The sequence below is a fragment of the Oryza glaberrima genome, chromosome 6 (assembly GCF_000147395.1).
Source record: "Oryza glaberrima chromosome 6, OglaRS2, whole genome shotgun sequence".
Classification (NCBI taxonomy): domain Eukaryota; kingdom Viridiplantae; phylum Streptophyta; class Magnoliopsida; order Poales; family Poaceae; genus Oryza; species Oryza glaberrima.
In genome coordinates this window covers 15,640,561-15,657,300 of record NC_068331.1, presented here as the reverse complement: position 1 = coordinate 15,657,300, position 16,740 = coordinate 15,640,561, and the positions used below count along the sequence as shown (strand labels likewise).

The 16,740-nt window shown below is 43.3% G+C and overlaps 1 long non-coding RNA gene across 3 annotated transcripts; it reads right to left on the bottom strand.

The window, feature by feature from the left end:
• Positions 1-677: 677 nt before the first annotated feature.
• On the bottom strand, positions 678-3,010 carry LOC127775810 (uncharacterized). 3 transcript variants are annotated; one of them, XR_008018039.1, is made up of 3 exons: positions 2,825-3,010; positions 1,195-1,561; positions 678-1,095 (listed from the first exon to the last, which is right to left on the bottom strand). It is a non-coding gene; the product is annotated as an uncharacterized LOC127775810 (long non-coding RNA). The 3 variants fall into 3 exon arrangements; XR_008018040.1 differs by having other exon boundaries at positions 678-1,092; XR_008018038.1 differs by having other exon boundaries at positions 678-1,561.
• Positions 3,011-16,740: the final 13,730 nt, after the last annotated feature.

The following is a 16,740-nucleotide window of genomic DNA, read 5'->3' as shown; positions in this document are numbered from 1 at the left end:
TAGAACGCAAAACAAGGAAAAACACTAATAAAGCCAAATAAACAATACAATTAAAGTTTATAAATGGGTAGAGCTTGAATTTAGATGAATTATGAGACTTGAACGACCTCATTCTGAGTTCGTATGAATTAGTTATGAATTTTACAAAATTAATCCAATTAAAACCTATTAAAGAAAAGACTATTCAAAATTAATTAAACAATTTATAAATGATTTATTACTGGATTAAAGATTAAAACATCCTCCGGAAATAGATTAGATCATAGAGTAAATTGCACCCATGGTACACCAATTTAGCGGGTGGGTGCGATATAATACAAGAACTTGAGAATTGAACATTCTGCAACAACTTGACAAGTGGGTGCGTTCTAGTAAAAGAACTTGACAATTTAGTATTTTGATGCATCAACTTAAGTTGATTTTTTGATCGTTTACTTGTCATTTATTTATCAAGTCATATCCATATGCATCATTATTTTTAGTTAGAGTAAACCTGGTGAGGAGTAGGATAATTTAGTTTTGGTTAAATTATAGCATAGATTAGTTGTCACGAAGTGAGGTACACATGTGCACAGTAGAAACCACAGTTCTTTATTTACAATTTACCACTACAGGTCTGCATACATACATGCATATAATTGTACTTTAGAAATCCTATACAGTATGCATCACATATATTGTGCATATATAAGGTGCTTATAGATACCATATCATAAACTGAAACATCTCAGTCAAAGATTCAATAATTATTTAGTTTTCAGAAAAACTCTTGAGTTCTAGAACAATTACAAATCAGTCCCTAATCTCAGAGTAACCTTCAATTTTAGAGACCCCGAGGGACTCAAGTGTAAAAGTACCTAATTGTATCAGAATTTATCTAACTAGAAAAATTTAGTAAAATGCCACATTACTCCACCGGTCAAGCACTGCTTAGGTGTCAGTCAGTAAACAACCATCAAAACTAAAGTAGGCGAGTCACCTAGTCTTCACCAAATTCACATATACATCAACCAAGCTATTCAGTGAACCCCAGCCTCGGTTGCATCGGTTGGAAAACCACCTCAAGCACCTGCCGCAGTAGAGCAATAGCAGCTGCTGCCGCAACGGAAATCAACACCAGCAGTTCAGCTAGGGATTCAACTCAAGCCAAAGAGAAATAATCACAGCTAGCAGATCAGTAGTTCAACATCTCACCCATGCTTCACCACAGCCGTAGCAGCCTTGTGTGTACAGCCAGGAGAGGCTAGGGTGAATGAATGAGAGGTCAGAGGAGTACTAGGAGAAGCAACCATTAGTAGCTCAAGCAAGATGGAGCAGAAATCAAGCAAGAGGATAAACTCCAGGAAAAGCAAGGGAAGTAGCAGATCCAGATGCCAATCAAGATTTTCACTTATCTTACCATATAAACCAAAGCAGCAAGGAGATGCTGAAGTGAGACAGCAGAGAGACCAACCTGAAGAAGGAGCAAGTGGTGTTCCAGCAGAGTTACCATTGATCCAGAGAAGCAGCGGTTGAGAGGAGGATCTGGACTTCTGAAGGAGGAGTTGAACCACACATTTTTCTGTCACCATAAAATCAATAGAGGTAACCAATAGGATATGGATACTTTAATCTGAGTAAATATTAGAAAGATTAATTCTTATTCAGATAAATTATTTTATCATGTAGTTAGCCGTAAGAAGAACAACATATCACTAAAATGGGTTAAGTACTGCATATGTATGTAGTTCCTTTAATAATAGATTCTCTATTTAATTCTATAGGATGAATCTTAAACACAGATTTAATTAGAATTAGTTATAACCTTTACGATTCAGACTCTAGTTCCAATAATACTTTAGGGACATCAGTAGGTTATATTAGTATCCAGTAAAACATGTAGCAGTATGTTCAGTACAAGAATTATTCTGGATATATGGAATAATAAACAGAGTAGGTATATTACTGATAACAGAGTATTTAGAGAAAATGATCCTAGACTAGTGTATGCATCTATTAGCTTCATCAGTGTAAATTAATATAAATTTTATCCCACAGTGAGACTGTAGCAATTTCAAGAATTGACTAGTGCATTTAGTTCTTCATATAAGTAATACCGAATCTGTAGGGTAATATGTATAGCAAGTGCACAAGTACATCTTTAGAGATCCATAAGCAGAAATTTATGAGTCCTTATCACAAGTCCTAGAAGAGCATGATATCAAAGTCAGACTGCAGCATTTCCATTGCTAAGACCAACACCATCTATAGGAGCATCATCTACCTGTTGTTTTAGTAATCCAAATGCTTTGAAAGCCAGATCAAAATTCATTGGTGTAGGTCATTAGATCACTTTATTCATATTACTATAATGCATCATGTATGCATGAATTCATATTAATTCTCTGAATTACTATTCGGTATAGCAGTATAATATCCATAGGGACTTAATCATGTTAGTGTTTTAACAATTTCTATATTTCAGTTAATTCTACATGCAAGCATATTTATAAGGACAAAATCATGTTAGTGTGCTGTTAATTTCGGTACTGCATTTTCATAGGATATATTATGTAAGCATTCATTCATTCATGGCATATAGCATTTATCAACAGACCAAGCAAATTGACATAGAACCCTAAAATCAGTATGCACTATTCTGACATTGGCATTATGAGCAGTTCATAGGCATCACAAGTATCAGGGTGCAGCATAGTTCACAGAACAACACCACACAAGAGAACACAAATCGTAGCACATCACAGGATTAGAGAGGAGGAAGTAGAAGAGAGGAGTCGGGGTTGTAGCAGTGGTGGAAGCCAGGGAACTTCCCCTGAATCTTTACCTCGCCGGAGTTTTGCCGGCGGCTGCATCTAGGGTTGAGGAGGCCATAGGCTAGGTGTCACGATCTGCGACCTTCACCGGCGTCTCGCCTATCGAATCAGTCGATTTGGGGATTCAGAGCTCGGTTTGGAAGAACAGAGGAGGTAGGTGGCAGAGATTGAGATAGAGTTAGTTTGATTTTTCTTCTTCTCATCGATGCCCAGCCCCCCACTCGAAGGTCTGGATATATAGTTGTGCCGTACAACGATTACAAGGCCTTAGTCTCACGGCCCAGTAGCACACGGCCCCTTGGTAATGAATCAAAGTCTAAAATAGACCCCACAGAACTACATCAACATAATCAACGGGACATTCCCCCCTTCTTAAGAGCTAGCATGTCCCTAGGCTGGTGCACGAGGGAAGCGCTGACATAGTTGCCGGAGGTTCTCCCATGTTGCCAAGTCGTCAGGGAGATTGGTCCAACGAATGAGCCCGAACGGAACAGCTGCACCACCTCGTTGGATCAGCTGGCGGCGTAGCACTGCTTCTGGCTGAACCTGATCATCCTGCTCAACACAATGGATAGGTAAGTCAGAGCACACAGGAGTACCTGGTCGGATGGCCTTCTTGAGGAGAGACACATGCACTACAAGGTGAATCAGACTCCCTTGAGGCAGCTCCAGACGATAGGCCGCCGCCCCAACACGACTCAGGATTTTGTAAGGGCCGAAGTAGCGAAAACTGAGTTTCTGACAAGATCTTTTGGCGACTGACATCTGCACGTATGGTTGAAGTTTCAAATAGACCAAATCACCAACCTCAAACACCCGCTCCGATATGTGCTTGTCAGCCTGATGCTTCATCCGTTGTTGAGCTCGCAGCAATTGTTGATGAAGCAATTCATTCACATGGGCACGGTCCTGTAACCAGACCTGAATGTCAGGTACTGTACTCTGACCCAGATCAGTCAACCCAAAGTGAGAAGCCTTCCTTGCAAACAAGACTTCATAGGGAGTTTTACCCAGTGCACTGTGAAAAGACGTATTATACCCAAACTGTGCTTGGGACAGCCATTGTGACCATTGAGTGGGGCAAGAATACACGGTGCACCTCAAGTAAGCTTCGAGACACTGATTTAGCCTTTCTGTTTGCCCGTCCGTTTGTGGGTGGTAGGAGGAACTCATGTTGAGTTTAACATCTGCCAACTTGAACAATTCTTGCCACAGTGCACTTGTGAAAACACGATCTCGATCTGAAATGATCATACTGGGCATGCCAAACACATCATAAATGTGTTGGATAAAAGCTTGGGCCACAGTTAGAGCTGTAAATGGGTGGGAAATAGGCACAAACTTGGCAAATTTAGTAAACTTATCGACCACCACCATAATGGTATCAAATCCCCATGATTTGGGCAACCCTTCTATGAAGTCAAGACTAACAGTGGTCCAAGCTTGCAAGGGAACTGGAAGTGGTTGAAGCAAACCTGGACTCTTGCAGTGCTCAACCTTAGCATGTTGGCAAATCTCGCAACTCTGCACATAATCATTCACCGCTTTTTTCAGACCCGGCCAAGAGAACAAGTTCTTAATCCTGCGATAGGTAGGGCTGATGCCTGAATGACCCCCAACACCATTGCTATGCAATGCCAGCAACACAGCCTCCTGAGCTTCAATGTGGTTCCCCAACCAGATTTTTCCCTTATGCCTGATGACTCCTTGCACCAACTGGAAATCCCCCTGCCCATCTGTTTGTAGACTTAATTGTGCCAAAAGTTTCTTAGCTTCCTCATCTTTTTCATATCCTTCCTGGATTATTTCCATCCACCTGGGAACACTGACAGAGAGAGCACACATTTCCTCTTATGACTGCCTGGACAAAGCATCAGCAGCCTTGTTCTCTAAACCCTTTTTATACTTGATTTGGTACTGCAATCCCATGAGTTTCAGGAAGGCCTTCTGTTGCATAGTAGTAGTTAGCTTCTGCTCTGTCAGATGTGTTAGGCTTCTGTGATCAGTCAGAATGGTAAATGCTGAATGCTGAAGATATGATCTCCATTTCTGAACTGCCAGAAGAATAGCTAGGCACTCCTTTTCATAAGTAGACAAGGCTTGAGACTTAACCCCCAAAGTCTTACTGATAAAGGCAATTGGGTGACCTTGCATAAGAACAGCACCAATGCCCTTATCACTTGCATCTGTCTCCACAACAAACTCCTTATTGAAATCAGGCAAGGCCAACGCCGGCGAGTTTTGGAGGGCATGCTTTAAGGCATCCATGGCCTGTTGTTGGGGTTGGTTCCACTGGTACTTCACATCCTTCTTAAGTAAGTCAGCGAGTGGCCGAGCCAATTGCCCATAGTTCTTGATGAATCGGCGGTAGTACCCAGTCAGACCTAGGAAACCCCTTAACTGTTTCAAGGTTTTTGGACTTGGCCAATGCTGCACAGCTGCAACCTTTGAGGAATCAGTTGCAACTCCATTCACCCCAATTATATGGCCTAAGTACTCCAGGTGTTGCTGTGCAAACGAGCACTTGTTCAGTTTGAGATACAGCTGATGTTCTTGAAGGATCTGCATGACATTTCTAATATGCTGCTCATGTTCAGCCAAAGTCCGACTGTAAATAAGAATGTCATCCACAAACACCAATACATATTTCCTGATCCAGGGAGCAAAGATGGTATTCATCAACCCTTAGAAGGTAGCAGGTGCATTAGTTAGGCCAAATGGCATGACTCGAAACTCATAATGGCCATGATGGGTCTTGAAAGCGGTCTTATGCTCATCCTTCTCTTGCAATCTGATCTGGTGGTACCCAGATCTCAAATCCAACTTAGTGAACCACTTTGCTCCAGCTAATTCATCTAAGAGCTCCTCCACAACCGGCATAGGATATTTGTTTTTAACTGTGATCTCATTCAGTCCTCTATAGTCCACACAGAATCTCCAAGTGCCGTCCTTGTTCTTTACCAATAGCACCGGAGATGCAAAAGGGCTCTCACTTGGTCTGACAACTCCTTGATGGATCATTTGAGTCACTTGTTTCTCAATTTCATCCTTTTGGGTAGGAGAGTATCTATAGGGTTTCAGATTCACTGGTTTAACCCCTGGTTGGAGAGGGATTGCGTGGTCAAATGGTCTGTGGGGAGGAAGAGAATCTGGCTCCCGAAATCTGTTGGAATAAATGGGCTAGGCCCAATTTAATTCAATTAAAATCTCAAGAGCCCACAAGTAATGTTAGAGAGAATAATACTGCCTTGAAAATTTAGGTGGAAGAACCTCAACTTAAATAGGGTGATATTAGAGATTCCCTGTTGACCGATTGAGGTGATGGTTGGACTGCCACACGCATGCGCGCATGCCGAGTCGGCCTCGGCCGTGGGCGTAGCGAGGCGAGGCGGCCGACCAAGCCGAGCCTGCTTGCTGCTCTTCCGTTTTGTAACAAACGAGAATAAAGTCACCATTAACAAATGAAATTCATTGTGTTGTAACCTCCACAACAAATGAGAGATTCATTGTGTTGTAACATCCACAACAAATGAGAGATTTATTTGTTGTATTCCAAGGGTATCGAATCCAAGGGAACGTGTGTGATCAGATCTTCGTCCAGTTCATCCAAGGACACCAAGCAAATGATAGGCTAGGATAGAGAGGATTTACTTTTTTTTTTGGATAATGGAATAAAATATCCTGGCCTTTGCTCATCAGAGCTACAACCAATTATTATAAAAGTAACACCCAAACACTGAGTGTAGTTCAAATGAATTAAACACACCCAACAAAATAAAAAATCAAACTAAGATAAGGAGAGCACATTTATTCAAGTCTATTTGTGAATCTCCATCCATAGTTTGCAAAGAGTTGCATGACCGTTGTCTCAAGCCTACGACATGCAACCTTCATAAGCTCTCGATCATCTTCACACATTTGCAGCTGTGCCCAAAATCGGAGCCAATATGTTGCCCTGAAAATTACCTGCATATATGAGATAGATGGTGATTTGTCAAAAACCATATCATTCCTAGTCAACCACAGAGCCCAACATATGGCAGAAGCTCCTACAAGTATGAGTTTACTCTTCTTCTTGTCTACCCCCAAAACCCAACCATCAAACATATTAGATATGGTAGTAGGAAGGTATAAACAAAGAGAGAACTGTACTGCTCTCCAAACAAATTTTGCATAATGACACTCTATAAAAAGATGTTGAATAGTCTCATTTTTCATACAGAAACAACATCTTAAACTACCATTCCAATTTCGTCTTGCCAAATTATCCTTGGTTAGCACAACCCCTTTAAGCAAGTACCACATAAAAATCTTAATCTTAAGTGGCATCTTAAGCTTCCAAATAATCTTGTTTCTTTCAATATAACCATTATTAATTAAAGCTAGATACATCGACCTAACAGAAAATATTCCATTCTGATGATAATTCCATCTAAAGCTATCAAAGGATTGATTCAATTGAATATGTACAATAGAAGCACACAATTCATGCCAATATGCAAGATTCTGACCAACTAATGATCTCCTAAAGGAAGAGAGGATTTACTAGTGAGAAACAGTGTTTAGGGAAAGCTTAACTTTAATCCTAATGCAATACTTCAGGCACTGGCAACCCGCTGTTCCCAGATGTCACTCTACTACATACCCGGACAGGGAGGACTTAAGTGATCTTGAGGGCTGTCAACACCTCTACACCCACCTCAAACGTACTGTGGGATACGTAACAATTACTGGATAACAATTACCTAAACACCACGTCTAAGTAATTACTATATACTTTAGTGTTTATAACTCACTAAAGCAATCACTATATTTTAGTTGATTATAGTGAACAATAATCTCGTATGCTATTTAGGAACTAATCAAGAGATAATTATCACAAGATAAATCTAAATTACTCAGAAAGAATATTATATTAAATTCAAAGTAATAAACAGAATAAAAGAAATAGGAGAAGATTACCGACAACTCCGGAATTCTTCCGACTCCTTCTACTCTACTCTCTTCCTATTCTAGTATACAATATAGTACAATAAAGCCTCTTATAATTCAGCTCAAGCTTGGAAGTGTGTCTTGAAGTGAGTGAAGTGAGGTCCTTTTATAGGGCAGTTATAACGGTTGTGATAAGGAAATGTCCGAACTGCCCCGCAACTGTCATTGGGAGAACATTTGGAGCGTCCACGCCAAACCCCGGGATCAATGGTGATCAGGGGGGTTCGGCCGAACCTAGGCTGGGCCCTCCTGGCCTGGCCTTCAGTCGGTGGACTCCCTGGGCTCTCCTCTGTACATTTCTCGGAGTTTTTGGTTGATTCACTAATGTTTTGATGAAGTTCACAACTCCTCCTTGTATGGATGCATAATTCTCCTCACTTTAGTTTGATTTTCCTCCCAACACCGGAGTTTATCATCTGCATACAAATATACACTAACACTTGTAGAATATGTGAGATTAAGCACCTATCACTATGTTGGATGTTTTATTATCTGATCTTTATGCAGATGTTGGCGGTATAGAATCGGCATTTAAGAGCCGCCAACACGCAGGGAGCGGATCACCCGGCGGCGGCGTATGCGATCGGCTCCAGAGGTGCAAGCCTTCGGTCGGCAATGTAGTAGCCATCCTACGCGTGGAGCGGATCACCCGGCGGCGGTGTATGCGATCGGCTCGGAGGTGCGAGCCTTCAGTCGGCAACGCAGTAGCCGTCCTACGCGGGGAGCGAATCACCCGGTGTCGGCGAGTAGTACCCAGGCAATGATGGGTGTCAATGTTGGTATTTCTTAACGACATTACTAGAAATATAATTCCCAGCAATGGCCCAGAAATACTTCTGGTATATTATATATGGTTACAGAGTTCATCCGCAAGCGCACGGATATACCATTGTAGCATTTCACCCGAGAGTATTCCAAGGGTATCGTATTTATTTTATCCCGTTGGAAGATCATGTAGAGAGAGCTTGACTAATAATTTATATATTACTTGTTGAAGGTGCACTTAAACCCCCTAGTGGGTTTTGGTGATTAATGACAAGGTAGTTAAAGGGGACCAACGTATTTATCATGTTTATTCACAGGAGTTTAGTCCCAAAGCAAGTTTTGATGGCTAAGAATGCAAGGAGACCCCCCAATTTGAATGTTCCTAAGTGCGAAAAACACCGAAGGTGATTAGACTAGGTTTTTCACTTTCGAAATTGAGTTTAGGAAAAACCATACTATTAAGAGGGGTTTCAAGTATGGTTCTAGTGTATACAAAGTGCTCTTAGTCATATCCATGAGTCAAAAGATTTTTGGAATCATTTTTGAAAAATGATTTTCTCCCCGGGACAAGGAGGGCTACCCGGAGGTTCTGGCCGGAACTTCCGGGCGCCGTTTATTTGCAAAAATTTCCTAAGTGCTGCCCGGAAGTTCCTGGCACTTTTGCCCGGAACTTCCTGGCAGGTTTCCAGTTCAAACTTGGGAGTAACGGCTAGATGACGTCACCTAGCCGTTATATATATGGTTTTCATCCCCAGGTCACCCTTTGGCCATTCCACTTCAGTTCTTTCATGTTCTAGGGCTTTCTAGCCACTCCCAAGCTTCCTTTGCTTCCTCCACTCAAATCTAGAGCCTATCTTGTGAGATTGAGAGATTAGATGAGAGTGTAGGAGTGTTTTGGAGATGGCTTGAAGATTAGGTTTGATTGAGCACTTTGGATATCTTGTGGGCTGTCACTTGGGCTTATTACTCTTGGAGATCTTCTCCTAGACGGTTAGGTGTCGCCCGTGAGCTTCCAAAGATCTTGTGGATGTCCCGGGAAAGTTTGTGAAGATTTTCCTCACCTCCGCAAGGAAACGAGGTAAGTGAGTAAAGATTCTTGTGCTAAGTTTTCAGAGGTTGTCCTAGGTAGAGCAACTTGCACTTGTGGTCTTTTCTAGAAGAAATTTTGAGTTGGATCTTGGTGGTCACTCAATTCTAGAAAATGACCTAGAAGTGTTGAGTTGAAGGCTGTGGACCTCTTCTGGGATCTTTGCATAAGTGAAGCAAGGGGTTAATCGAGACCCGGCTCTTTGGAGCACCTCAACGGAGAGTAGGATTCGTGTGATCCGAACTGCGGGAAAAAATCGTCTTTGTCTCTCTTGTGCATGATCTTTGTGTGAATCTGCTGATATTGTGCGATCTTCATCTTGTTCCTCAGTGTGCCTAAACTTCTCTTGCTAGGACCTGTTTTTCATCTCAGTTTTAATTTATCTCTGCTGCTCGGAAGTTCCTGGCTCAAGAACTCCGGAAGTTCCGGGCTACTCATCCTGCCTGGAAGTTCCGGTGTTCATCACCAGGAGGTTCCAGGCCCTGTTGAGAAAATTTCAGGAAAGCCTATTCACCCCACCCTTTAGGCTACATATCTGCACGTTCACTTGTGATAATCATATTCTAAACAGGGGTTAAGATAATCCAAGGGTAGAGTGACACACAAGCATGAACTACTCATTCTCATAATAAATCATCTGAGCTAAGTGGAAAGAAAAGAGAAAGAAAATCTATTCCTATACATCTATTATACATAGTATACATACATTCTAGTTAACTGATATACTAGCTAATACTCTCTATCCGATGCCCTCCTGGTACTTCGAGAAGCCACCCTTGACTACCGAGTTCCTTACGACAACCCGTCATGACCATACAATCGGGGCTAAATACGGAGGAATACCCTCCCCGGGAAATTAAATTAGGATTATATATTGGCGCGGAGGAATACCCGTACTGAGCTGTCACCATCAACGGCCCAACTCTCATCCGCAATATATAACCCCAAATAATGATATCCCGTAATCCAGACACCACGTCTAAACTACCAGATACTACTCAAATATCATCGTCATGACATAGAGTAATTGCATAAGCAAACATTATACCCGCACCCAAGCATATCCCAGATAAGCTAGCCGTATATTCAGTATAACATGAACATAATGTAAAGTAGGTACTCATATACTCGGAAAGTATATTTCAATACCATAAATGTATAAAGAAGAGTATTCTAATAAAAGTACAAAGCTTACAAAAGAGAAGAGAAGAGCTACTAGAGCCATACCCGAACTCTTCCGAAGGCTTCCGGACTCCTGATTTCTACTCTGTTCCTATTCCACCAGCTAGATACTACTAAACTAAACTTGAGAGAAATGAGAAAACTATTGCTTGAAGTGTGTGAGTGAAGTGAGAATGGCAACTTCTTATATAGCCTGCCAATGAAGGTTGTGACGGTTGGAATGGTCGGAAATACCCTCCAACCGTCATTGGGGGCTAATCCACACCGTCTAGGCGAAGCCCTGGATCGGATGGCGCCGAGGAGGGTTCGGCGGAACCCCCTGGTTCGGCCGAACCTGGGGCTGGCCCAATCCAGCCCAATTTCGGCTGGCGGCCTCCTCTGTTGCTTCTATTCGCAGACTTGTGAATTTTGGCCCAATTCTTCATATTAATTCTGAGTTCATGGCCCTTTCATACATAAGTCTAGTTCTCGACATCGTCCGATTGATTTGTCGTCTGTGTTGATGTCGATTCTTCTCCACTTTATTGTCATTCTCTGCAAAAGATTAGTACACCTAGTACTAGTGGAAGTTTATTATTCTAACAGATATATGCATTGCAAGCATCACTTGTTCTCCTCTATTTTAGTAATATTGACGGTCGAAACTGATCGATAATGACCGTCAACAGTCAAGCCCCCGAGCCAGTGGCGAAGTCGGCGAAGACCACCCGGACGATGAATGAGGCGAAGCCCCCTAGTCCATGGCGAGGTTGGCGAAGGGCACCCAGACGATGAGGGAGGCGAAGCCCCCAAGTCCGTGGCGAGGTCGGCGAAGGGCACCCGGACGATGAGGGAGGCGAAGCCCCCGAGTCCGTGGCGAAATCGGCGTAGAGCACCCGGACGACTGGGAGAGGCGAAGCCCCCGAGCCTGTGGCGGTGTCGGTGCAGAGCGCCCGGAAAACGAGGGAGGCGAAGCCCCCAAGTCCGTGGTGGGTCGGCAAAGAACACCCGGACATCGAGGGAGGCGAAATCCCTGAGTCCGTGGTGAGGTCGACGTAGAACGCCTGGGCAGCGAGGGAGGCGAAGCCCCCAAATCCATGGGTGGGTCGGCGTAGAGCGCCCGAACAACAAGGGAGGCAAAGCCCCCAAGTCCTAGGCGGGTCGGCGAAGAACACCCGGACGTCGAGGGAGGCGAAATCCTTGAGTCCGTGGTGAGGTCGGTGTAGAGCACCCAGAGAATGTAGGCGTGCCCTAGATGAAGTCGAGCCGCGTTAGTCACGCGAGGGCCGAAGCCCCCAGGTGTGCGGTGTCGTTTCCCGGGTGTAGTCGCGTGCGCCTGGCTTCCGCAGACGGACTGGACTTTGGACTTTGTGCAGGACACGCTCGATCAGCGGCATGGCCAAAGCCCACTGTGCTACGGTGAATGGCTTGATCTCGATCTCCCTTTGTACATGCGTACAATAGTATAAACATAAGACTGAATTAGTCATAGTAATAATCAATCTGATTAGAAATCAATTTAACTAGCGGAGAAAGCGCGCCTCGCGCGCAGCACCCGTGGAAAGCTGGGAGGAAAAGTGTGTAGAAAATAAGAAAGAAGATAGGCATGGGCTTTGTGGGCTGTAGTATGTAGCAGGAACGGAGATATATGGGACTTTGTTTTTAGCTATGTACTGTGAGAGGATATTTTGGGAGATAGGAGGGGGGTGTATTTGGGCAGAGGGTGTTTGACAGGAGGACGGCAGCGTTGACCTAGGTTATAAGAGGGGATAGGCGCTCTTGTTTAGCGTTGTGATCTAGAAGGGGGAAGCGCAGGTTGGAAGAAGGAAGGAAAGAAAGAGGCTGTGCTAGTGGGTGGAAACAGTGGAGGAGGGCAGGGTTTCCTGGATCGCTTGTGGATCTGAAGGTTTGTTTGGTTAAAATCGCCTGTTTTGTTAGGGTAGTGCATTTTTGTTTCATATGTAATAGCCGACAGGTTTAGCAAGCACATGACGCACCAGGAGTATATAGTACAAACATACAGATGGAACATATTTATGGCAAAATTTATGTACAAGAGCGGCCATGTCTTGTTCATGAAAGCTGCGCTAGGCGCCAGGCGGCGCAGCCTGTAAAGGAAAAATAACGTTGGCTGTCATGCTGCTAAGAGAGAAAGAACATGTGTGAAAGGGCAACGAGGACATCACCGCCTGTAGCACAGCGGATAGTATCTCAGTGTAAACTACGTTCCTTGTTTGGTTTCCACATGAGCCATCATCATTCTGGATAAGCACTCTTAAACCTGATCGGCTTGTTGCTCTTGAAAAGGCAACATAGAGCTGGCCGTGTGTGAAAACAGGCTTTGTAAGGTATACGCCAACTTGGTCAAGTGTTTGGCCTTGGCTTTTATTGATAGTCATGGCATAACACACGCGGAGTGGAAATTGCCTTCTCTGAAGCGTGAAAGGCCATTTTACCTTCGATGTGCTCAGTGTGATTCTTGGTATATAAGCGGTTTCGCCTATGTTTGATCCTGTGAGTATGATGCACTGCAAAATCCTTTTGCCTAAACCAGCAACTAACAACCTTGTCCCATTGCAAAGACCCACTGATTGATTCAAGTTTCGTAGCACAATAACCACAACACCCTCTTTCAACACAAGGTTATGAGTAGGGAAGTTAGTAACATTAATAGAGTTAAGAAATTCAAGGGGGTATAATAGGTCAAAATCTGGGATTTGCTCTGAGCATTTTGATATTGTATCACAGCTTAAGTATATTCTTGGAGCTCCTGGAAGCAACGCAACAACATAATCGTTTATTTCATCAACTATCGTATTCGTAGGGCAAACAATTGCACGAGAGGCTAGATACGTAGGGTCTTTATACGATGTAATGAAGCTGGGATACACCTCATCGACAATAGCAGCAATCTTGTTACCGTCTGTTACAATGAGAAGATCATCAGGGATTGTAATCCATGAAGGTTCCACCTCGCCTTCTTTTGCGATCATGGGCAGTGTGCTATCGCCAACAGCCAACACCCACTGACTAAATTCATGTAATTCGTCCCTCTCGTTCTGTGTCAACACTGGCCTCAGCAATCTCATGTTAATATTCAGAGTTAGCAGCGTGACATGTTTCCATAGATCTGAGTTTGTAACCGATGCGTTCATAACAGCTAGACGTGAGCCTTTTGGAACAACAGGCAATATTTGTCGGAAGTCACCACCTAAAACAACAGGTTTACCCCCAAAAGGTATAATCGAATTTGCAGGGTTAGTTTCAGAAAGGATGTCACGCAGCGTTCGATCAAGCGCTTCGAAACAGCGCCTATGCGTCATTGGGGCCTCATCCCATATAATCAGCGCAGTTTCAATAAGAAGATCAGCAAGCATAGTGCCTCGTTTTATATTGCAAAGGCTGGTTTCATCAATATCGATTGGTATCTTAAATCGGGAGTGAGCTGTCCTTCCTCTAGGCAGCAGCAGAGATGCTACTCCTGATGAAGCGACAGCAAGAACAATGTTATTCTGTGATCTAAGCTTTCCAATCATAGCATTCCACAGGAATGTTTTCCCAGTTCCCCCATGCCCGCTCACAAAGAAAAAACCAGGTTGCTTCGATGAAACTGAGGAGACTATAGTGTCAAAGGTTTTTTTCTGGTCAGCATTAAGCTGTGAAATCAAAGAATCTGCGTGCATAGACATCATGAGTGGATCGGGTGCATATTCCTCATCAATTAGTCTATTACCAGCAGGCATATGTGAGGCAGATGTTGGGACTGGGAGATTAAAATCTCTTATATTTCCACCGCTATTCGCAAAGATAGCTGTGAGCTCATGGAGAAGGATGCTAAGCAAGTGTTCGTGTGGGATGATGCACCGCGGATTATCTAATGTTTTCTTTAATCTATGGTGGATGTCGTCTGCCATATGAAGCCAATACTTATCAAACAAGGATCGAACATCAGCAACAGAACAATAGAGGATAACAGTGACAAACAACTGCCTAAGCTGTTTCGATGATGCAGATATTATAGCCTCATCAAAAAGAAGATACCATTCATTGTCTCCTTCAAGCAGCCCTCTCGCCTCGCATGCCTCTCTAAAAGTGCTGTAAACAATGCCATTATGGGTGCGTACGTCAGCGTAGCTCTGTGCTCCTTTAACTATCATCAATAACATCCTGAGATAATAGAGCTCACCACACGTTGGATGCACGTAATAGATCCTGCCTATTTTCGTAGCTGGTGTACGTTCTCGCCATGTTCTAGATGATGGTTCCCATGACCACTCTTTTGGAAAATCACAGTACGTCAATGAGCGTGCTTTAGTATATTTTCTATTAGCTTCGAACCACTCAGTTAGCATCGATCGCCTTGCACCGGGGCTGTTAAGCACCGCTCTTAAGTCAGAACCCTTCTCATACCTAACATAGTTTTTGCCAGGTAAGTGCATTGTTAGACGCTCAACTGGTGGGATTCTATAATGTATATCAAATTCAAATATGCGATGAAGTGCTTCGCAGGTAGAAAGAAATCTAGCATCCATATATTCTAATATTTCATCAGGAGGAGCTAGGTCATGGTTTGGTGATATGTTCCCTGTTTTGGAAGTAGTCTCAAAGTATATTTTTGCGCAGTCATGCCCCTTTGTAATGTATTTGAATAAATATTTAATCATATTCGATTTGTTACACCACTCAACGTTGATATGTGCCTCGTATGTTTTGAGCAAGTTGAGATTGTAGGGTACAACCGACCTATTGTCCAAACGGATGCCATATTTAGTTATATATCGACCATCATTTCGCCTTCTATATATCGTGAATCCAGACTCATCAATAACAGTCTTAGCCTGGAAATCTTTAGGGTAGTGTTTCGAACACCTATCATTTTTCATGCAAGGGCATGCTTTGTTTGCCTCGCCACAAGGACCATGCATCATGAACTCACTGACCAGCTCATACCCTAGGCGATCAGTGTCGAAGTCGGGTATCTCAGCAGAGATGAAGCTATCTATGACAGATGCTGAAATATCTGCGGTGGGCGCAGCAAGCCAAACCAAGCAATGTATATGCGGGAGACCACGCTTTTGGAACTCGACGGTGTAGAGAACTAATAAGAGGTAAGGAAAAGAGCATGAGCAGAAAAATTGGCGGCAGGAAAAACAACGTACAGGAAAGGGGAGCTGGTACCTGCAAGTACTTTACCAAACGTTCTCCCCTCTCTAATATCAGTGATGAAATCGTTCACCTTCATGTTAAAGACTCGAACAATCATATCTGGTCTGTCAGATGGTTGCTGACCAGGCTCGAAGCGGATAGTTTCAGCAATCTCTTGCCATTTAGAGTTGCACGTGAATGTCACGAAGAGGTCAGGCGAGCCATATACACGGCAGATTGCCATTGCGTCTTGGTAATTCATAACCATATACCTCCTGCCTCCAGTAAAGCTAGCAGGGAGTACCTGGCGTTTACCAACTGAATCTCCACTCGTAACCCCTCTATCAATCGCATCTACAATCCCTTCAACGGACTCAGCACGCAATTCGGTTTGATGATCGATTATAAATTGTATCCTGTTAGCTTCAATGCTTGAGAAAACATCAACAACGGCCTGGTCACTAAGCCGGCCATAGCACGTGAAAGGATTAGGTTCATTTAGCCTGTAATGAATCAGATATCTATGGAACTCTTGCATCGTAATGTATTTCCTACCAACCCCATCATAATCAGCGTATGTAATGCCTAGATGAAAGCCACGTTCGCCATACGGAAAAAGCAAAGGGTATTGCAAAGCTAAATACGATGGATGTAGCGATGAGACATGACGCATCCCATGATCTCTATCATGAACAAGCACATCAAACTTGCATTCCTTCGCATCAAAGTCACCAACTATTATGGCAGCTATTTCACCGCTTGTTGGAAGATTGTACT